Genomic DNA, 24288 nt, shown 5'->3' on the forward strand with positions numbered 1-24288 from the left:
ATTAATTCCAAAGTACAAGCAGCCATAGCAAATAGAGGCTCCGAATCGTTCAGTACCGCAGTGAATAGTCAGGTACAGAACGACGTGCAAACCATCAAACAAATACTCAGTGAGGATATTCCGCAGTGGCAAGTGAATATGAACAAACGGATATCCGACCTGGAGAAGGGTTTAGCACAAAGCAGAAAACATTTGGAACAGGAACCTCTGTCGCCAACAGCCCATGGTTTCGGCAACGCACAAACTTATACGCGATACAACAATGGGGAATCTGTAGTCGATAATGCGAAGAGCTGTAGCTTCGGTTCGGAGCACACAGCATATGTCCAAGGAGCAAAACCATGTAGTTCAAAAATATTAGTGGAAGAAAGTTTAATCAAAAATAGACAATTTCAAACGTTTACTACTGAACGGAAATCAGTACACCCAGTAATATTCATAAAAAGCTTTAAAAATATCTTGCCCAGTGTGTGGAACGAAACACAGAAAATTCAATACGTAATGTCGTACATTCAAGGTGATGCAGCGTTGTGGGCTACAGAAGTAGCAGACAGCTGCATGACATATGAACAGTTCGAAAGGGCATTTCTATCGAAATATTGGTCGCCTTGTATACAAGAGCGGCTAAGAAAAGAAGTATATAATCCCGAACCGTACTCACCTCGCCTGGGGAATTTGAGACGGTATTTTGAAAAATATATAAACAAAACACGCTACTGGGACGAGCCTATATCACCAAGAGACATAATAAGACTACTAAAATCACATTTACCCATTCATATCAAAGAGAAATTAATACACGTACCAGAAAGCGATATGGAAAACTTCCTGTCTGTTCTAGATTCTATAGACTTGATACAGGAAGACGCAAAATCAGCGTGTGATCACTCGCGGAATAATGGGTCAGGATGTAAACATGACAGAAATAGTAGTGCACAAAACCACAACCATGGAAATGGTGGGGGTGGTAACAAGCGGCAAGAACATTCGCGAAATGGTAGTAATGGTAGAGGCCAGAACGGGTATGGACAAACAACTTATAACAAAAGGCGTCGATTTGACGACCGGTACGAATCTGGAATGTCAGGGACCAACCGCTGGAAAAATGCGCGAGGTCAGTGGCAGAGCAATTATAGTGATAGTAATCGAAATTGGCAGCAAAATCAGCGAAGAAGCCCAGAGCGACAGGGTAATGACCGGTATGACAACAATAGACCACCGCCGCAAAACGCGCCTATTGCGCAGCCGTGGCGGCCGACAAATCAGAGTGTACATATAGTGGAGGTCGCGGACAATAGCCTTCCAAGTACTTCACAAGCAACTAATCCAACAAACTAGAATCGGCCTCGATATGCTCTCCATCGATGGCCGAGGGATGGAGTGAGAGCAACACGAGTGATAATAATATACCTGGGATACGTATGCTGCGATACAACGATGGTGTCAGTATGGATAAAGATCTACTGAACGAACCACACGAATGTAAGAAAGATAATAACGAAAATGTGCAAGCTATTATCGAAGCGAAAATCAATGATGTTGCAGTGAATATAATCATCGACACAGGTGCCTCAGTAAGTGTAATGAGTATGGAGTTATTTAAGGCACTGGGAAAAGGACATAGCGTTCCGACTTTCCCGGTTAATAATTGTAAGGTGTCTGGAGCCATTGGTGCACAGAGCCAATCAGTTAAGTACCAGGTGCAGGTGGAGATTTGTAAGGAGGGCGAAGCCATAGTGAGCCCGTTCCTCGTTGTTAAAGGATTGAAGGTGGCCTGCATTCTGGGAGTAGATTTTCTCCGTGAGAGGGACGCATTGATCGACCTCTCCTTGGGGAAATTAAGCATAGTTAATAGGGGTAGGAGGATTGAGTTATCTATGATGAAATCGAAGGAGGTACTTGTGCCGTGTTGTAATCGAATCAATATCAAGGGTAGGAACCCTTGGGTACTACACCTTGATGATTTGTCACATGCAGCAGACCTCTATTACCCGAATTTAGAGGATCGAAATTTTGAAACAAATATTGAGGCATTTCAAACCAAAGTGCAGGAATCTGAAGGTTTAAGCGATAAACAAAAGCAACAGTTGACGCAGCTGCTATCGGAATACACTATGGTATTTACCGACCGACCAGGAATAGTCAAAGGGTACCACTATCACATAGAGGTGATGCCCCACAAAACATACTGTCGCGCGACTTACTCCATCCCTTGGTCGAGGAGGGAATTAGTAGCTAAAGAGATTCGGAAGATGTTAGATTGGGATATTATTGAGCCCTCCTTCTCTCCATACAGTAGTCCTCTTGTAGCAGTGGCGAAAGCCAATGGAAAAATCAGGCTAGTACCGAAATTTGTAGAAATACACAATTTAACACCCCATTCAAGTACAGGCTATCCACCGGTAGAGATATTGAAGGGATTTAATGAGACACCGAATGAATGGCTCACGCCTTTGCCGAGACTACCAGTCAAGGCAGAAACAAGGGAGGAAAAGATGAAAAAGATATGGAACAGACTAACCAGCTGTGCGGCAAAGAGGAAAAGGAAGTACGACCGAGGTGTAACTAACGAACAGAAATATAATGTAGGAGATCTAGTACTTATTCGTAACCACGCTAAATCCTCAGCCACCTTAAAACAGAATAGTAAGTGGCAATTGCTATATTCAGGGCCTTTTGAAGTAATAAGCGTGCCACACGAATGTAGCTATTTGTTAGCACATCCCCATACGGGGAAGATCAAAGGATTGTATCCACGTAAAGATGTGAAGTTATTTATTCAGTGACATATCACATATAAAGAGTAATAGTTGTAAGAAGATTTTAATTGTGTTTTAGAATATAAGTATGTTAGTATTAAGAAAGAAATTTGTGTGTAATGAAACTTGGAGGAAGTGGATTCAGAAAGTAGGCAATAGCTTACACAGGAAAGATTTTGTTTACAGACAATTAGAGCCATTTAAAAATTATAGGCTCATTAAGCAACGAACAATCTTCTTGTTGATAAAGTGAGGATTAATTTCTTGAATCATTATACAAAGGATTAATTTCTTGAACCATTTTCTATGTGTAGTATGTAAGTGCAATTAATGATGCAATCTAATATAGTAAGGTAACTGTTGTAATTGTATTAGGATAAGGAACCCTGAGAGAGAGAGTCTTGACTAGCCAAACATGGACTCTGTAATATGCAACAATTATGTGATGTTTGCTGCCAGTAGTGATATGAGAACGACACTGGAGCATAAGCTAATCAAAAAACAAGCCCGTTCCGTGGAAAATCCGCTTTGTATATAACAATGCTTCAATTGAAGCCTGTGTACTTGGTACACGCCCTTGAATATTAATTACGCGATACGCGAATTAGGTCAACCAATGTGAAACCTACACTGTAGTCATATAGGAAAAATCATTAAAAATAATGCTAGTGCTAAATGAAGTATTTATTGATCAATATGCCCAAGTCAAGCTGTCATGCACATGGTAAAATCTGTTTGATAGATGGGTGATAACCAGGCAAGCTACACTGATAAGAAAATTAAAAAATTTTTTACAAAAGGGCTGTATACGCCTAGTAACAATATGAAAAGTGTGTTGTGATAAGGTAAAAACAAATAGACGCCATGTAGATGAGAGTGAGTATGCGAAGAACAGTTAAAAGGTATTAAAAAATAAACTGTGTGCATAAACAATGGAGGAAAGGACGGAATATTGTGTGTAGCAGGGACAGAGAATGACTGTTGTATCTGCACCAATATATACGTCGATAAGTCTAGTGTTGAGTGACAGACTGTCCTAGTGCAGTGCTCAACGAACAATAGACAGTGTATAAAAACAGTAGTTATTGATCCGTCCGGAGTCGAGTTAAACGAACCTAGCTCGACGGGGACATGTAGTATGTGTGTTACGAAACATTTTCACGTGTTGAAAGACGCTCTGGCAGTGTACCAACCGTGGAGTGAGTGAAAATGTGTAGTACAATGTGCGTGTGACGAACCTTGAATACCAGTGTCACAATGCCACAAGAAACCTGTTATCACGCCAAACCATCCTGTGCATACCAGTGAAGCGACGGCTTACTGAACAATAAACGCTTTTAACAAGTTGCATCTTCTTCCACAGCTAGTAATCTGTGTCCTTAAAGGCAGTACACCGTTGTGGAATGTTTGTTTCATGCGCTACAACGGGGAGCCATGCGGAGAAGCCGAGACGAGTGCCGTGCCGCCAGCCAGCCGGTCGCGGTAAACCACTGCCACTCGCCGACATCGGCGAATGGTTCGCCGCGGTTCGCGACTGCTTGGGCGCCACGTCAGCACGACGTCGCTGTTACTGAGAGCAGGTCGTCGAACCCAGCGGCCGTCGGCACGCGGCGTTCCAGACGACGCGACTCAACAATTGCTTCGCGCCGCCAGCTCCGTACAACATTGTTGTCATTCAAATGAACTACCAAATATGTGTTTAATGCACTAACATGAATAGGGTTTAGTGGACACGAAATGACGTGACAAACATTTGTTTTTTTTTCTTGAGTTATTCAATACGGACCCAAAGTATTCATTGGTTCAGTGATATATAGATATAATATGTTTTCGTCATGTTAATGAAGTATACTCGCATGAATGCTAGACATTTTAAACCAATTGTCGCGAGTAAATGCAAGGACGATTCATGATACTACTGTAAAAATGTGTAATAAGTGACTTTCATTACAATCCAAAACACAAATGTTATATGGGTAACAAAGAGACTAAAGGTTTAACATGCTCTCACAAATAGCCTTTGTTATATGTGAACATTGGATAGAATCTGAACTTTTTGTGATCAAACTGGGTATTAAAACAAACCAGACGAGATGACCATGGCTCCGGCGCAGTTTTCCCAGGTTTTCTGATCGCACGTAGCCCGAATGGGGGAGCCAAATAAATGTAATGACCCTGGGACTAGGTTTATGGTCACCTCGCAAAGTGTAAGAACAGTATAAAAAGTGTAATTAAACCTGCAGTGTAAAAGAACTAAGAAGTTTAAAGTGAATGTTCTAACCAAGGTAACAGACAATAACCAAACAGACGTTAGTGGCAGCATATTGCCGAACATTCTTAACGTTAGTCAATTGCTGCCAGGGGGCATTGTAACGTCTAGTAAGAAACAAAAACAACATATTATGTAGTAACGAGAAAATTATAAGTATCATATTGTGTTATTGTATAAAATTATGTATTTTTTTTTTTTATTATTTTTTTTTGAGAATATCTGCGTCGGCGAGTAATGAAACCGCCACAGACGATAAATGTCGAACAAAGATTAAAATAAGTAACTAGTATATAATACGTGACGAATAGCAATTTCTTTGTCTTCTTCATCTGGGAGTCGAACGAGTAAGATATCCTGTGTCGTAGTAGCGAACGCTAGTGTAGCATTCTTTTGTCGAGACTAAGCAATGTACGCCATTACGTGTGAATTCACAAAGGTCTGTAATCACTGAGATATTTAAAGGTTTTAATAGAGTTGTTTAAATGAAAACTTGTATTATTTATTGTTAAGCTTGCTTGCATATTACCCCATCCTGTTGAGACATTTTTCAGTTATATAAATATTATCTGTGGTGCTGAGCTGCGTGGAGAACGAAGAGCCGCTGCCGCGGCGTATTTAAACGACTTACAATATAGTCGAGCATACCGCAAGGAAGCGGTAAAATAATAGTAAAATAATATTATTTCTTTTAGCTCCCAGACTGGCAGTGAAGATCAGCAGATTTTATGATGTGTTGCAGATTGACGCGGGCTGCTGATAGGATATAATTTACAGTGCAAATAATTTAATGTACCTTCAGAATCTGATAGGAATCTTGCTGTGCTCCGTTCTGATCTGGCAAACTTTGTAGTGACAACGTATTTTTTAATGAGAGTCTCATGTTCTTGGGCTAGTCGTGGTATGAAATAGCATTTTAACGAGAAATAAAATCCACTGCGAACTTGTGTTTTTGAACGATCACACGGACTGTAACATCAGTGCTCATAACAAAGTAATTTCAACTTTTAATCACTATGAAGTAGGGAAGATATATTGATTCTTAGCAGGAGTTGCAGTTACGAAAAATCGTTCCTTAAATTGTAGGCCAGATACAGAACAATAAGACTTCCATATATACATTTTATTCCGCTAAAGGGTAATGATGATAAAGTAAAGCAAAGCACAGCATTGTTAAAAGTATTTCACGTAACTCTTTTCGTAAATGTGTTGTTACAAAGAGAATAAATAAAACAAAGAGCAACAATTTTACAATCCGCGAGAGAGATGGACGTGAAAGTACTACGCTGCACACCTGGGTGGCAGACCCAAATAGTTCGGTCCCAGGGTAGTCGAATACCAAAGGACAACTAGCGTCAACGGGAAGGGTCACCAAACATATTATTTCTAGCAGGACATGCACGATCTCATAGAAGTATTCGAACACCTCACGTAATGCGGAATTGAACACAACGTTCACGAGATCCGGACCTGCCGGTATAGTAGGAGGCGTAAGTATGCCTTTGTCGAAACGACACGAGCGTAACACAGACACACACACACACACACACACACACACACAGAGAGAGAGAGAGAGAGAGAGAGAGAGAGAGAGAGAGAGAGAGAGAGAGAGAGAGCGACTTAAGAATATCCATTTGTCTCTTTGTAATTTATACAAATCTACAGTTTTATTCCGATCTTGAGGAAATTTTGCACACTTTACCTTCAAGACAAGAGAAAGACCAATACGTAAGATTTCGTAATCTGACTTCAAACATATATAATTTTAGATAACATTATTGGCAACAGCGACATGTGATTAAAGTACAATTAGCAAAAAACGGTCTTGACAGCACAGTCATTTATTAAAAATATGACCGGTTTCGGCCTGTAGTAGTAGGCCATTTTCAGATCGTCAGCCAGCTGGTGCATTATTTGAAGATGGGCTACTGCTACAAGCCGAAACCGGTCATATTTCTTATAAATGACTCTGCGGTCAAGATCGTTTTTTACTAATTTTACTGAAACATAGATGTATGTAATACATAAAGGGGAAAGGCTGTTATCAAAAATCACTAGAAGTTCCTGATCGATTTACTTCAAATTTCTACACGAGCCCCTAATGAACTTTTGGGCGGCCATACGATGTATATATTTTTAAATATACACATACATAAAGGAGAAATGTTGTTACGAAACATATCGAAAAGTATTTGAACGTTGGCTTCAGTGGAAAAATCCGCCTCAGTTGCGAAATGTTACTGGTCTTTACCCAGGTTTCAGCTAGAGTAATCTAGCCTTGTTCAGAAGCATAAAATAAACTAATAAATGCCAGAATAAGGCACGGACAAACATAAAAAGCTAAAGTACCGTGGTACCATGTCAAGCTATGTTACTATAACTGAGACTGTAATTATGGAGTATAAAAAAGGCACAGATAGTAAATTATTATGAAATAGTTAAATAATTTAGTTAAATTTCACAGTATATGAGTCTAACGTGAATATCCTAGCAGCAATGTCATCGATAAGCCAATCTATTCCTTGAAGTAAGTTTTTTCCTGTTACAGCTCTGCACTATACAATCTGCCAGTGGTGAGTTTTTATGGATTCCAGCTCCAACACATTTCTTACTTCTTCCGCAGACAGTCCCCGGACAGATCTTGTTTGTTAGCAAAAACTGACAGTGTTGCTCCTGCCAGTCTTTCTTCTTCTAAAAGTCTGTGCAATTCTTTACAGCAATCCTCCAGTCTCCGCTTGTCAGCACTATCAACAACACAGGCCTTCAGCTGTTTCAAAATAGTTCCTCTAATAAGAACGCAGGGATTTTTGTCCACCTACATCCCACACATTCAACTTTCAGCCGCGATGTTCCAGTGTCTTAATGTTGAATCAAAAAGTGTTGGTGATATGGTATCCATCTCCTCACCATTAAATCTTTTAAGAATGGTTGTTTTGCATGTATGGTCTAATCCCCCAGCCAAAACAACAACTCTCGATTATTTCCCATCAACGTTCGATAAGATTCATGTCGGGCAATGTGGGAGGCCATTCGCTCGGAATGTCAGGAATGTTCTTCAAACCGATCGCAAAGAACTGTCGCCCAGTGGCATGGTGCATTGTCATCCATAAAAATTAAATCGCTGTTTCGGAACATAAACTCCACGAAAGGTGCAAATGCTCTCCAAGTAGCCGAATACAACCTTTTCCAGTCGATGATCGGTTCAGTTGGACCACAGGACACAGTTCATTCCACGTAAACACGGCTCATATCATTATGGAACCACCAGCAGCTTGCACAGTGCCTCGTTGGCAACCTGACTCCACGTCTTCGTTGGGTCAGCACCACACTCGAACCCTACCATCAGCTGTTACCAACTGAAATCGGGACCAGCTGACCAGACCAGTCATCTAGGGTCCAACCGATATGGTCGCGAGCCCAGGAGACGGGCTGGTGGGATGTCGTGCTGTTAGCAAAGGCACTCGCGTCTCTAGTCTGCTGCTAGAGCCCATTAACGACATATTTCGCCGCACTGTCGCAATGGATACGTTCGTCGTACGTCCTTCATTCCTTCCCTAATTCCTGTCGTGCGGCCATAATGACATCGGTAAACTTCTCACGTGTATCACCTGAGTACAAATGATAGCTCCATCAATGCACTACCCTTTTATAGCTTGTGTTCGCGATACTACCGCATCTCTAAATGTGCATATCACTTTCCCGTGACTTCTGTTACCTAAGTGTTAGTCAGTGAGACAATAGACACTAATTATTTCTGACAACCTTTTTATAGAATGATTAAGCAATTCCCAGTCCATCACAAGTGGTACCTACAGCTTCTTTTTGCCGGCCGGTTTGGCCGAGCGGTTCTAGGTGCTACAGTCTGGGACCGCGCGACCGCTACGGTCGCAGGTTCCAATCCTGCCTCGGGCATGGATGTGTGTGATGTCCTTAGGTTAGTTAGGTTTAAGTAGTTCTAAGTTCTAGGGGACTGATGACCTTAGCAGTTAAGTCCCATAGTGCTCAGAGCCATACAGCTTCTTCCCAGAAAGGAAAGATACCTATCCACAAATGAGAGTAGATATTTGTTACAAAGAGGCTTCATTTGAACCAGTCCTCTCCGTAGCGACAGTCGCTTCACGGACACTCTGCACCCCCACTTAAAATCAACCAAACTAAAATGTGTGCGCTATACTTACTGTTTGTAAATCATTTTACCACTAGACTCCTTACTTCCGAACTGGTAGAAATTGGAAGACTTCACCGTAATAATAATAATGATAACAATATTATTATTACTATTATTACATTTATATTTATAAACAACGATAATAATATAATGTAAATCCTACAGTCGTTACGTAGTTACTGTTGGGTTGTGCTGTCAATTAGTTTGTTTATTGTTGTGAAGTGAACAAATGAAGCAATTTCTAGTCTACTGCGGGAATTATATAAAGTCTGAAGAAGGCATTTCCATGAGATATTTAAGCATACTTGATGCATATGTCTCGATTTATTTTATTGTCATATATGTATGGTGCAAAGCACAGGGTTTACGTGTATGTTGTGGCCTATGTGAGAAAGATGTTGTTCATATCTTTGCTTCACAAGCTGTAACACCCACCGCAATGTGTTACGCATATTACGAAATAATCATAATAGTAATAATCGTTCAAAAATAAATATTAGGTAGGCGCATAAGTTCGTAGCGTTTTTCCATTAGTCTTAATAAACAGGGCAGATACACATAAGAGAGACTTTAGTCATGCCTCGTCAATAACATACTGCTTTCTTTACAACAGCCTGCCAACGCTAGGGAACTTATCGACTGCACGGCGATAGTGGAATGATCACAGTTCATCACATTTGGCAGTTCTCGAGTACACTGGCGTGGATCGTTGGCAATAATGCGTTTAAATGATCTTCGTTTTGAGATCATGAACTCGTAGAGACGTTTTCGAAGCGTATTTTCATCCGGAAATGAAGTTCCTTGTAGTTTATTCGATAGAGAGCGGTAAAGGTGAAAAATCTGGGAGCGCAAGATACGGTGAATAAGGTGGGTGCGAAATGGCTTGCCAGCCCAGCTCCTCTAAGTGTTTTCTGTCAGTCTAGCAGAATGCGAGAGGGAGTTACAGAGGCTTCCTGGGCTACGTCTGCAGTACGTCTTCCTGAGATTTTATGTGTTTAGTGATTAGGTACATTTTATCCGGAACTTACAATCGTAGAACAATGAAACTTACACAATTTACAGAAACAGAGCTGAACATCATTGATGCATTTTTAAAACAAGTTCATTTTAATATTGTAGAAATTATGAATTGTTGTTGTTGTTGTGGTCTTCAGTCCTGAGACTGGTTTGATGCAGCTCTCCATGCTACCCTATCCTGTGCAAGCTTCTTCATCTCCCAGTACCTACTGCAACCTACATCCTTCTGAATCTGCTTAGTGTATTGATCTCTTGGTCTCCCTCTACGATTTTTACCCTCCACGCTGCCCTCCAATGCTAAATTTGTGATCCCTTGATGCCTCAAAACATGTCCTACCAACCGATCCCTTCTTCTAGTCAAGTTGTGCCACAAACTTCTCTTCTCCCCAATCCTATTCAATACCTCCTCATTAGTTACGTGATCTACCCACCTTATCTTCAGCATTCTTCTGTAGCACCACATTTCGAAAGCTTCTATTCTCTTCTTGTCCAAACTGGTTATCGTCCATGTTTCACTTCCATACATGGCTACACTCCTTACAAATACTTTCAGAAACGACTTCCTGACACTTAAATCTATACTCGATGTTAACAAATTTCTCTTCTTCAGAAACGATTTCCTTGCCATTGCCAGTCTACATTTTATATCCTCTCTACTTCGACCATCATCAGTTATTTTACTCCCTAAATAGCAAAACTCCTTTACTACTTTAAGTGTCTCATTTCCTAATCTAATCCCCTCAGCATCACCCGATTTAATTTGACTACATTCCATTATCCTCGTTTTGCTTTTGTTGATGTTCATCTTATATCCTCCTTTCAAGACACTGTCCATTCCGTTCAACTGCTCTTCCAAGTCCTTTGCTGTCTCTTACAGAATTACAATGTCATCGGCGAACCTCAAAGTTTTTACTTCTTCTCCATGAATTTTAATACCTACTCCGAATTTTTCTTTTGTTTCCTTTACTGCTTGTTCAATATACAGATTGAATAACATCGGGGAGAGGCTACAACCCTGTCTCACTCCTTTCCCAACCACTGCTTCCCTTTCGTGCCCCTCGACTCTTATAACTGCCATCTGGTTTCTGTACAAATTGTAAATAGCCTTTCGCTCCCTGTATTTTACCCCTGCCACCTTCAGAATTTTAAAGACAGTATTCCAATCAATATTGTCAAAAGCTTTCTCTAAGTCTACAAATGCTAGAAACGTAGGTTTGCCTTTTCTTAATCTTTCTTCTAAGATAAGTCGTAAGGTTAGAATTGCCTCACGTGTTCCAACATTTCTACGGAATCCAAACTGATCTTCCCCGAGGTCCGCTTCTACCAGTTCTTCCATTTGTCTGTAAAGAATTCGCGTTAGTATTTTGAATTAATGAATTATGAATTATGAATTAATGAATTATGAATTAATAAAGCTGAAATATGTGGAAAAAATGTTATAACTTCCAAAAATTCTCTAAAAAATAAATTATGCAAGGGACGTATCTACAAAAATAGGACAATGGGGAGAGACCCTTCCTCCACCAGCCATTAAAATTTTATAACATTATCATGAACCGTTCGCGACATAAATGTACCTAAAATCGACAAATTTAACATTGTGAGTATATAAAGTACAATCTCCCATTAAAACGAGGAAACCATTTTCTGGCCGCGCCCTGTCCAGTGGCTTATCCCCACACACGGCGCACATCTTACTGGCCGCCTCCACTTCTGTCACCCCTTTATTGAACCCAAACACGAATATGTCGGAAATGTTCCGATGTCTCAGTTGACACTCCGTTTTCTAGTGTCCACAGCTCCATCACTATCTCCAAATGACAATACCTAAACTCAAATAGCAACAGTCAACGACAAATAAAAAAATGACAATGGATAAATAAAACGATACCAACCGGAATATCAACACGCAAAACAAAGACGCTACGAAGTTATGCACCGACTTAATATTACACTAAGTTCGGTTTTGCCATTTTTGGAGCCGGCCATCCTAAGCGGAACTATGTACCGACTTAGTTCTAGTCTTACGTTAAATCAGTAAGTGGGTCGAAACAGCATATCCAGACACTCTGGGATGATAATGGCATTGAAACAGAGGATGACACGCGTAAAGCTGAAATACTAAACACCTTTTTCCAAAACTTTTTCACAGAGGAAGACGACACTGCAGTTCATTCTCTAAATCCTCGCACGAACGAAGAAATGGCTGAATCGAAGTAAGTGTCCAGGGAATAGAAAAGCAATCACTCAACAAAGGAAACTCCACTGGACCTGACGGGATACCAATTCGATTCTACACAGAGTACGCGAAAGAACTTGCCCCCTTCTAACAGCCGTGTACCGCAAGTCTCTAGAGGAACAGAAGGTTCCAAATGATTGGAAAAGAGAACAGGTAGTTCCAGTTTTCAAGAAAGGTCGTCGAGCAGATCCGCAGAACTATAGTCCCATATCTCTGACATCGATCTGTTGTAGAGTTTCAGAACATGTTTTTGGCTCGCGTATCATGTCATTTCTGGAAACCCAGAATCTACTCCGTAGGAATCAACATGGATTCCGGAAACAGCGATCGTGTGGGACGCAACCCGCTTTATTTGTTCATGAGACCCAGAAAATATTAGATACAGGCTCCCAGGTAGATGTCATTTTCCTTGACTTCCGGAAGCCGTTCGATACAGTTCCGCACTGTCGCCTGATAAACAAAGTAAGAGCCTACGGAATATCAGACCAGCTGTGTGGCTGGATTGAAGAGTTCTTAGCAAACAGAACACAGCATGTTGTTCTCAATGGAGAGACGTCCACAGACGTTAAAGTAAACTCTGGCGTGCCACAGGGGAGTGTTATGGGGCAATTGCTTTTCACAATAAATATAAATGACCTTGTACATAGTGTCGGAAGTTCCATGCGGCTTTTCGCGGATGATACTGTAGTATACAGAGAAGTTGCAGCATTAGAAAATTGTAGTGAAATGCAGGAAGATCTGCAGCGGATAGGCACTTGGTGAAGGGGTGGCAACTGACCCTTAACACAGGCAAATGTAATGTATTGCGAATACATAGAAAGAAGGATCCTTTATTGTATGATTGTATGATAGCAGAACAAACACTGGTAGCAGTTACTACTGTAATATATCTGGGAGTATGCGTACCGAACGATTTGAAGTGGAATGTTCATATAAAATTAATTGTTGGTAAGGCGGGTGCCAGGTTGAGATTCATCGGGAGAGTCCTTAAAAAATGTAGTCCATCAACAAAGGAGGTGGCTTACAAAACAGTCGTTCGACCTGTTCTTGAGTATTGCTCATCAGTGTGGGATCCATACCAGGTCGGGATGACAGAGGAGATAGAGAAGATCCAAAGAAGAGCGGCGCGTTTCGTCACAGGGTTATTGGGTAAGCGTGATAGCGTTACGGAGATGTTTAGCAAACTCAAGTGGCAGACTCTGCAAGAGAGGCGCTCTACATCGCGGTGTAGCTTGCTGTCCAGGTTTCGATAGGGTGCGTTTCTGGATGAGGTATCGAATATATTGCTTCCCCCTACTTATACCTCCCGAGGAGATCACGAATAGTAAAATTAGAGAGATTCGAGCGCGCACGGAGGCTTTCCGGCAGTCTCTCTTCCCGCGAACCATACGCGACTGGAACAGGAAAGGGAGGTAATGACAGTGGCACGTAAAGTGCCCTCCGCCCCACACCGTTGGGTGGCTTGCGGAGTATAAATGTAGATGTGGAACTCACCTTGGGAGGACGAGGCAGGCTGCGGCAACCGGGCGGCCTCTCTGGTCCCTGACAGGTGTGTGGCAGGTACCTACCTACACGAGGTCTGCAACCTGCCGTAATTGCCGTTAACGGCGGTGCTGTGGTGAGCGGAATCTCCCAGGCTGCTCTTCCGGTCTCGCCCCCGTTGCGCGGTCAGCAGCGCGTGGCTGTCTGTGGCGCCGGAGGACGTTTACACCGGCAGCGACCGAGAACCCGCGTAGCGGCAGCGAGGACCGTGCCTCAGGCGTGCGCTAGAGAGGGAGGCGCCGCGCACAGTTTAGTAGTACGCTGCTCAAAAGGACTGCGGGAACGTCACCTTGGGCGCCTGCTGTGATCCATTAACACTAGAAGTACCGGACTTCGCCGTACCCCTAGTAGCACCGAGTGGGTCATTTTTGACCCACAGCAGAAAACCGCTGTTTTATTCATATTTGGGTGGTATTCTGAGTGCCGCCATGTTGGCAGTATGTTCTGGAAGACTCTAAAGTGTAAGTAAAGGATAATTTTGTCAATGAATAGTACACTGTCAAATATAAATTTTCAGAAACAAACTTTTTTTTTTTTAATTTTACAGTTTTCACAGTCTTTTATCACCATTAAAACAAATGGGCAACGGCCTCGCCGTAGTGGTTACACCGGTTCCCGTCTGATCACCGAAGTTAAGCGCTATCGGGCGTGGCCGGCATTGGGATGGGTGACCGTCCGGGCCGCCATGCGCTGTTGCCATTTTTCGGGGTGCACTCAGCCTCGTGATGCCAATTGAGGAGCTACTCGACCGAATAGTAGCGGCTTCGGTCACAGAAAACCATCATAACGACTGGGAGAGCGATGTGCTGATCACATGCCCCTCCTATCCGCATCCTCATCTGAGGGTGACACGGTGGTCGGATGGTCCCGATGGGCCACTTGTGGCGTGAAGACGGAGTGCTTTTTAAAACAAGTAAGTAAAACAATATTAAAATGTCTTGTCTTTATAAAATGGTTGAAACACAATCAAAACAATGTGTTTATGTGAGTACTGATAGTATTTTTCCTCATGCAGACAAGCACCGAGTATTTGTGAAAGATTCTAAAGCACAGCAGGTGACTAAAATGCTTTAGCGTGTTTTCTTGCTTATCGTAATCGAGGAACTAAAACATAAGAACAAAAAACTTCAGTCTATAATTATAAATATTTGGAAACAGACTCATGCTCATAAATTAAGGAGAATTGCAGAATGTGGTGCCACACAATGTTGCACTACACAAAACTGGCGCTAATAGCATAGGCACATAGGGAACACACACGACACAGATCTGTAAGTGCACGGTATTGGTGATAATTTTACAAGACCGTCCCGAAACACATGTGCTACAAAAATCCACTGTTTCCTGCGCATGTACCACGACACCACTATGGGATATGATCACCATGCATACGTACACAGGCCACACAACGGGTTGGCAAACTCTGGATCAGGTGGTCGAGCAGCTGCTGGGGTATAGCCTCCCATTCTTGCACCAGTGCCTGTCCGAACTCCTGAAGTGTCCTAGGGGTTTGAAGACGTGCAGCGATACGTCGACCGAGAGCATCCCAGAGGTGCTCGATGGTGTTTAGGTCTGGAGAACAGGCAGGCCACTCCATTTGCCTGATATCTTCTGTTTCAAGGTACTCCTCCACGATTGAAGCTCGGTGGGGCTGTGCGTTCTCATCCATCAGGAGGAACGTGGGACCCACTGCACCCCTGAAAAGGCGGACGTACTGTTGCAAAATGACGTCCCAATACACCTGACCTGTTACAGCTCCTCTGTCAAAGACATGCAGGGATGTACGCGCACCAATCATAATCCCACCCCACACCATCAAACCACGACCTCCATACAGGTCCCTTTCAAGGACATTAAGGAGTTGTTATCTGTTTACTGGTTCAAGCCCGATGAAAACCCGGCGAGAATCACTGTTCAGACTATACCTGGACCCGTCTGTGAACATGACCTGGGACCACTGTTCCAATGACCATGTACTGTGTTCTTGAAACCAGGCTTTACGGGCTCTCCTGTGACTAGGGGTCAGTGGAATGCACCTTGCAGGTCTCCGGGCGAATGAACCATGCCTGTTCAGTCATCTGTAGACTGTGTGTCTGGAGAACAACTGTTCCAGTGGCTGCGGTAAGGTCCCGAGCGAGGCTACCAGCAGTACTCCGTGACCGTCTGCGTGCAGTGATGGTGAGATATCGGTCTTCTTGAGATGTTGTACACTGTGGACGTCCCGTACTGTGGCGCCTGGACACGGTTACTGTCTGCTGGAATCGTTGCGATAATCTTGAGATCACACTTTGTGGCACACGGAGGGCCCGTGCTATCACCTACTGTGTTTGACCAGCCTCCAGTCGCCCTAGTATTCTACCCTTCATAACGTCATTAGTATGTGATCTTTGAGCCATTTTCAACACACAGCCACCATTAGCGTGTCTGAAAACGTCTGCACACTTACTCGCTGCTCCGTACTCTGACATGCACCAACACACCTCTGCGTATGTGGACTGCTGCCAGCGCCACCGTGCGACGACCGCAGGTGAAATGCAGCACATGGTCATACCCGGAGGTGATTTAAACCCGCAAACCGCCCACCAGAGCGTTGTTTCACCTTGTATCAGCATTATCCTTAATTTATGCGCATGAATGTATATAGGAACACAGACTTGACTGAGCTGTCTAAGCTGGGATGGGCTCACAGCTCAGACATCCAACAAGAGTTTTTGCTTGGCAGTTTTTGCACACATATTTGTTGCACTTGAAGCAAATGTTTGATGTGTTATTCCCATATGTTGTTTTCTTGTTTTGCAGGAAACCAAATTTGATAACACATTCTGTTTGTGTACTAGCCAGCAGTAGTACCGAGTAGGTGCAAGGGGAGATTGGCTTCTCTGTGCAGTGTGTAGAGGGCAGCAAGCTCACCTGCTATCCTGAGGATAAAGGCTCGGTGGGAGATCTTAGAGGCGAGTAACTTAAAAACTGTGCAAGTGTTGATCACGACCCAAGGTAAAAAATATTGTATAATATATGCACAGGCCATCGATGAGCGCCAGCCGAGACACTGTAGTGTCTAGCCATTTGGTCAGCTATATCGACTCCAGCGTTAGTTTCGTTATAAAGCTTCACCGTATCTGTGTTGCTTCTCAGTATTCTCAGTCATCTGAAATCCAGTATTCATGTTACTCAGAATAAGGTTTGTATTGTATTGTATGTTAACGGGGCACCTAGAAATGACGGAGAGGCTCCGTCCCCGCTGCAGCCGAAGTGGTCCACAACCCTACTACCTCTACCGCAATACACTTCACCCCTTCGCCGCCCCACGTTGAACCACTCTTTCAGGATATTTGTGCGGTTCGGCCCCCAGTGGACCCCCCTCCCCCCCCCCCCTTCGCCCCCCCTCCCCCCCCCCCCCCCAGGGAACGTCTCACACCGGACGAGTGTAACCCATATGTTTGCGTGGTAGAGTAATGGTGGTGTACGCGTACGTGGAGAACTTGTTTGCGCAGCAATCGCCGGCATTGTGCAGCTGAGGTGGAATAAGGGGACCAGCCCGCATTCGCCGAGGCAGACGGGAAACCGCCTAAAATCCATCCACAGACTGGCCGGTTCACCGGACCTCGACACTAATCCGCCGGGCGGATTCGTGCCGGGGACCAGGCGCTCCTTCCCAGTCCGGAAAGCCGTGCGTTAGACCGCACGGCTAAGCCAGAATAAGGCCACTTTTTTTTCTATTTCCCTTGGTATGCTGTGAGACGATTGTCACCTGACTTGCAAGAATGTTGCATACAGTGCGTCGTTTCCACTTCGTGTCGCAAGAGGGACCTCTTTGAGTGATCTCTGAAGAGTGCCGGCTAAACTTGCTCCTTTGCGTTTCAGCCAGTTTCACAGAGGTGAAGAAGTTGTCAGTCGTAATTTTCCGTAGGGGCGACGCGCCTGACATCTGCTGCCATGTAAGAGAACCATTACCAGTGCCCCTGACACCATTGTAGGAGGGGCGGGGGGGGGGGGGGGGCAGTTTTCCCAGCTTTCCCAGTATATAATATATTACTCTGTAGGTCTGCATGTCACCAGTGCGTATAAAACGGAAAGCCGCGCTGATATAAAGTATCGTCTGATCTCCGATTTTTGCGTTCTTTTTGGCACAAAGTGTTGTAATATACTCCAACATCTCGTGAATAATGTCAAGGCACGCCCAGAAATTATTTAGTGTCTGAAAATTGGTGTTACTGATATCAAATTGCGTTAAAATGTGTATGGGCTAAAGATGACCCAGATGGTACTACTTGCATAACAGGTATTTTTTTCATACTTTTAGATTGGATAGAGGGATGCAATTTTGGTGAGTTGTATAGCACCACATATGATGAAAAGGCACGGAAACATTTGGTCTTGCAATGATTATGGAGGAGGGTGGGGGTACTGTCCTTGAAAAGACCTCGCGGGTCAAAAATAACCCACATAGTACTTATAGTGTTAACTGTAATTGAGGACTGAGTATATTGTCAAATTGTACCTTTGGCCATACACGAGCCGGTTTCGAGTTTGCCCATACAGGAACGGATTTCCGCGACACTCTACGGATATTTTAGGCTGTTTCTTGAATAGCTACAGTCCCGACCCGTGCGACAATGGTTGACTGGTTGATATAGGAGAGCGGACCAAACAGCGAGGTCGTCTGTCGCATCGGATTACGGAAGGATGGGGGTGGAAGTCGTCTAAACATTCTGCGTGGTGTCTGTTTGTTCTATATCGTGTCTCCCTACCACTTTCGCGCAACGACGCTCTGAGCGTGTTTTTTAGGGAATTGACTACTTTGAACCTGGGACCTGCTGCTAGTAAGGAGACGCCAGACCACCCATGACATGTAGAGTTCAGAAGAGTTCAGTGAGACTAGCGATGATATAATCAAGTACTTAATGATTTCAGCGTCAGCTCCACTGCACTCCCTGTAAAAGAATCTTAATACTAACTAAATTTAGTGGAAGGGGTTCAAGGCTTTCCTATTTTTAGTTAGCTGGTAAAATAACGTCGAAAAAGCAGTTAAGTTTACCATTGGAAATTTTATTCTACTCACAAAACATTGTTTATAAATTGCACTATCGATAAAAGGAAATGTTTTAATACAGGATGGTAAAAACCAACTGCGTTCAACAAAAATGTGAACGAATATTCCCTGAGTGGGTTTCCAAGTTCTACAATGGATCGAAGGATGACCTATGCCACATCACATCTATAATCTAGGTTTAATTTAAGTTTCACAAGAGAGAAAACTATCAAAATGGTGACCCTCAATTATCTTTAATTGCTTATCTAACTTGTCATAAATTACAGTGGCTGATGTGGCTTCTCAATAATCGCGTTTCAGATTTTTACTTCAAGTGGCAAATGTGAACACCATGAGCTTCAATTGACGATCGACAGTAGTATTATGCAAAAAGGGGATGTAACAGATGAGACTTCTGCAGTTCTGAGTGAAGTCTTATGACTCTTGTGCGGCATCGCGTGCGTTCTTTACCTTGTCGGCGGTTAGTCAGCGTCAGGGGGGCGGCGGGCGGCACAGCTCCACACACCTCGCCGTCTCGGAAGCAAGTCTCTCTCTAATTTGTTACTACAATTAACTGAAGTTGGTTTAAAAAAAAAACTGTCTGGCTGTGTTTTCATCTGACCAATCAGGGTCTCAATGTTAACCTTAAGCTCCGCCTACAAAAATTCTGTCTATCCAATGAGAAACGTTAAACTTTTCCTGGTGGGGCAATGTTTTTTAAAGTTTGCAACGTAACAGATACGCGAAAAAGTCTCACGCAAAAACTTGCAGCTGGGTTGGTCCTTTTAGCGTTATCGTAAGATCTATACTGTTCTTCTGGAGGGATCTAGCTTTTAACATTGGCTGGGGGGTGGTCTTGACGTAACAGAGACGCGAAAAAGTCTCACGCTAAAACTTGCGGGTGGTGTAGCCCTTTTTGTGCTATCGTAAGATCTGTACTGTTCTTCTGGAGGGCTCTAGCTTTTAACATTGGCTGGGGGGTGGTCTTGACGTAACAGAGACGCGAAAAAGTCTCACGCTAAAACTTGCGGGTGGTGTGGTCCTAGTGGTTAGCTGGCAACGTGGGTGTCCGTCCGTCCGTCCCTTATCGTAGGGTCTTCCAGCTTAACACGGTTCTGCTCTTGGCTTCTGTTCTCGTTTCTCCCCTCGCAGCTGCGTCTGTCTCACGGTGGGAAGGTATGACATGCATTTAGGCATTCTTGTGTTAGTCTGTGGTATTCCATTTGCTCACTCGGCACTCGTTTTACTTTGGTTAATTTAATGTCACGATTTATTCGGAGCTATGTGACATACTACTGGATTTGCTTATCATGTCAGGGTTTCCATGGAAGGTGTTGGATTTGCCTGACACCTTACAGTCGGCCATGCCCTTTCGAAAGAACCATCTCGGCATTTACCTGAAGCGATTTAGGGAAATCACGGAAAACCTAAATCAGGATGGCCGAACGCAGGTTTGAACCGTCGTCCTCCAGAATGGGAGTCCAGTGTGCTGACCACTGCTCCACGTCGCTCGGTCGTGCGGTAGTGGAGACGCGACCTTCAGAGCGTCCCTGGAGCTCTGGGAACTGACGACCCGCCTTCTCAGCAGGTACACACTCGAGCGGATTTCTGCGACGGGCCTCGTTGAGTCAAGTCGACCAGTTCTCGGCGAGCCGGTGACCGCCGTTGTATTCTGCCGGCGGGTTTCCGTGCTCTGCGTTCCCGATAGACCAGACGCCAGAGGCGGCGGATTTCGGAAGCTGTCACTGCCTCGCACTGAAAGTACGCTGTACAGTGCGACGCTTCACAGGCATTTTCTTCATTGTAGTCCATTCTCGCACATTGAAAGTGCACGGTGATTATAATTAAACTCAAACTTTCAAACCGCAGAAGAAATAACACCACTGCTCAGAATGACGCCATATTGCAACGGAATATTATCGGAGAAGGGGGAAAACGTATGGCAGAAGAAAAATAAATAGTTACAAAATGTAGCAATACATGGCGCTGTAAGCATCATAATTTAATAGTGGTCGACTACAAATGACAAATGAACCATACAACAATGCCCAAGGTGTACGTCTGACGTTACACGAACTGTCATAGTGTACGTGGGTGTATGTGTGTGATACTGTTAGTTACGTAAGCCCATCCACCGCGGCTAGGACATAGGAAAAATCGGTTTTCAATTGTCCCGAGACCAAAAACAGCATAAAAAGCATGTCAAAATCAAATAGGATTATTAATTTCCGTGTGACTGGTGCTAAACATGTTGAGTATGCTGTCCACCGTTTTTTGGAACAAGTTGAAATCGAGAAACAGGATGTTCCACAACTGATCGAAGTATTTCCGGGGTCACGTTCAGAATCTGTCGCGCAATGCTTGCCTTCAATGCAGCTAAGTTTACAATCGGGACACTGAACACAACATCTTCCAGATAGCCCCACAGCCAGAAGTCACACGGATTAAGTTCAGGTGATTGGGACTGCCAGGCTGTAGGGTAATGTCGGCTGATAATTCTAGCATTTCCGAAATGGCGCTACAGCAGCTGCTTAACTGTGTTTGCAATGCGCGGAGGTGCGCCATCTTGCATAAAAGTGATCCCATCCACACATCCACGCTGTTGGAGAGCTGGAATGACGTGGTTGCGCAAAAGACACTCGTAGCGCTTACCAGTGACGGTGCAGGTAACAGGACCAGAAGCACCTGTCTCTTCAAAAAAATACGGCCCTATGATAAATGATGCCGTAAACCCACACCACACAGTGACCTTTTCAGGATGAAGTGGTACTGGTTGATTTGCGTGTGGATTTTCCGTTGCCCATATTCGACAATTCTGTGTATTGACATATCCTATCAGATGGAAGTGGGTTTTGTCTGTCCACAAAATCTTCCACCGCCAATCATTGTCCACTTCCATACGAGCAAGAAATTCCAAAGGAAAGGTCTCTCTCGCTGGCATGTCAACAGGAAGCAACTCGGACACATGGGTAATTTTGAATGGGTAGCAAAGAAGGATGTTTCGTAGGATTTTAAGCACAGTGCTCACAGGTATGTCCAATGTTGGGGCAATTCTCCGTGCTCTACACGTTTGCACACCACCACTCGTCTCCCCCTGCACTGCTGTGGCCACTGCTTCCACCGACGTCGAATCAATTCGTTTCCTCCCTCTACCAGATTGCACACAAAAAAAACCTCGTCTTTTCGAATTTCCGAATCATTTTCTCCAGACCCACGGCAGTCATCGGACCAACGCCTTTTTTTAAATTCCTTCATTGTCCGGAACTTCTGCAGAGCGACGTGTGCACAGTCATTATTCTTGTAATACGGCTTTACAAGCAGAGCGCGATCCTGCGTTGAGACAGTCATGGTGGACGTCGCAGACGCGAAAGGGGGAAAAGCCGTGTACCCGGCGTGTTTACACCAACTTCAATGGGTCGTGCGTATGACAGGTGTTTTCATTTACACATTCTGGCACATGCAGCGCCATCTATTGATTAATTTTCACACTATTTTTTCTTCTACCATGCGTTTTCCCCCTTCTCCGACAATATTCCGTTGCAATTTGACGTCATTCTGACCAATCATGTTATTTCTACAGCGTTTTGAAAGTTTAATTATAATCAACCTGCAGTTTATATCATTGAGATAAAGTATAGACGATACTAGGAAGAAAACTGTGCCTGTCGCTGAATGTCTGAGCCTTTGTAAATTATAGTAACTGGTAACACCTGTAAAAAAAATTGACGTAATACAGTTATGGGTAACAGCCTACAGTAATGAACTCAGTACAAACAACATTTCATTGGCGGTCACTATAATGTTGTTTTATACAACCCATACGCCCCCTCTTTCAAGAGACCTACAACTTCCTGAGGTTATTTCAGAAATTATTCAAAGTATTTTAAATCTGTTTTCGCAACTACAGCAAAATATGTGTTTCTGTCAACAAATGCTTTTCATTTTAGTGAAATAAAGCGTCATCAGTGGTCTGTAATGAAACATTTTTACAATCTGCCTTGTTTCTGCATCTAATAACAGTTCGTTACATAAGATGTTGGTGTTACTTACTATGTGTTATATCCTTATTTCGCTTCCATCAGGAAACGGTGTCTCCCTGCAGCATGTCTTTGAGGTATTCCCTCGTTTGCAAATGTTGTTCGTTTTTAATAACACTCTGGTCCAGAGATGGAATACTATCTAGATATTTTTCAGCCATCTCTTTTGTATGCCATAGCTTTTACATTCGTGTTTGTGTAATGTTCGGATGTCAATTTTCACAATCAAGGTATTTCATGGTACAGTTGTATAACATTTTAATGAGGTCATTTTTACTATATTTGTAGCAACTAAAACTTAGTATAACTTGCAAAAAACACAAATTTATCAGTGGCGAATTTCGTGTATGACCTACATTTCCCTTGCTGTCATGTTAAAACTTGCTTCTTTTGTCAGAACAAAGCTGAGTTTCGACATTGTCCCCTCGGTAACATCCTAATGAAGTTCCAAATACGAAACAGTGAAACAGTGGTTTATTAAACGAAGAACTCGTGACAAATCAGATCAAAAGTTTATAAAAAGCACATTCTAGGTATAAATATAAAAGCTTAATTTCTTCATTTGTGTTGTTCCAAAGCCGCACTGATCTTCATTTCACCAGTTACCGGTGATTCGTAGCAAACTTCATCATTACTTTGCAAAAGTATGCAGTTAGTTGTATATGGCTGTAGATAAGAAAGTTCTCGTTTAGATATCTGAGATATGAGGGGTATTATGAGCATTTCATCCTAGCTTTATCGCTGGCGGAACGAGTCTGGCGAACCCAAGTCAGCCACCCCGCAATCTTTCTCAAACTATTTCAAAGAAACTATCCGGTAAAGAAATGGTTTTTACATGAGTTATATCTTTATATGTCAGCTTTATGATGTAGTGCCTCTCAATTTGCTAGTGGTCACACTTATTCTGATATTTCGTGTATAAGTAGCAGACTGCGTAGAGTTGTAAAACTTTGCAATGAAAAATAGGGATCGCTATGAATTTGCATTTGGTGCATACTAGACCATGTATTGCTGCCTCTGAAATGTAGCTAACACACTGAATTTTTCTTTAGACTTGTGAAGAGGTCTCTAACACTGATCTCGAGAAAATTGATGTTATGTGTCAGATTCATTTGCGATTGTGTGCGCGAGCAAAAAAGATGGAACAAAGTGTTCATAACACCCATCATATGTCAGATACAGTTTGAAATATCGAAACGAGACTTTGGCAAATGAGAGCACGGAA

General features: G+C 43.2%; 2 pseudogenes; one reads left to right on the forward strand and one right to left on the reverse strand.

Annotated features, from left to right (window-relative positions):
- Positions 1-24288, reverse strand: part of LOC126428369 (ADP-ribosylation factor-like protein 2) — a 42206-nt pseudogene that overhangs the window by 4625 nt on the left and 13293 nt on the right.
- Positions 14576-14693, forward strand: LOC126428503 (5S ribosomal RNA; annotated as a pseudogene).

This window comes from Schistocerca serialis, chromosome 12, assembly GCF_023864345.2.
Source record: "Schistocerca serialis cubense isolate TAMUIC-IGC-003099 chromosome 12, iqSchSeri2.2, whole genome shotgun sequence".
NCBI classification, from domain to species: domain Eukaryota; kingdom Metazoa; phylum Arthropoda; class Insecta; order Orthoptera; family Acrididae; genus Schistocerca; species Schistocerca serialis.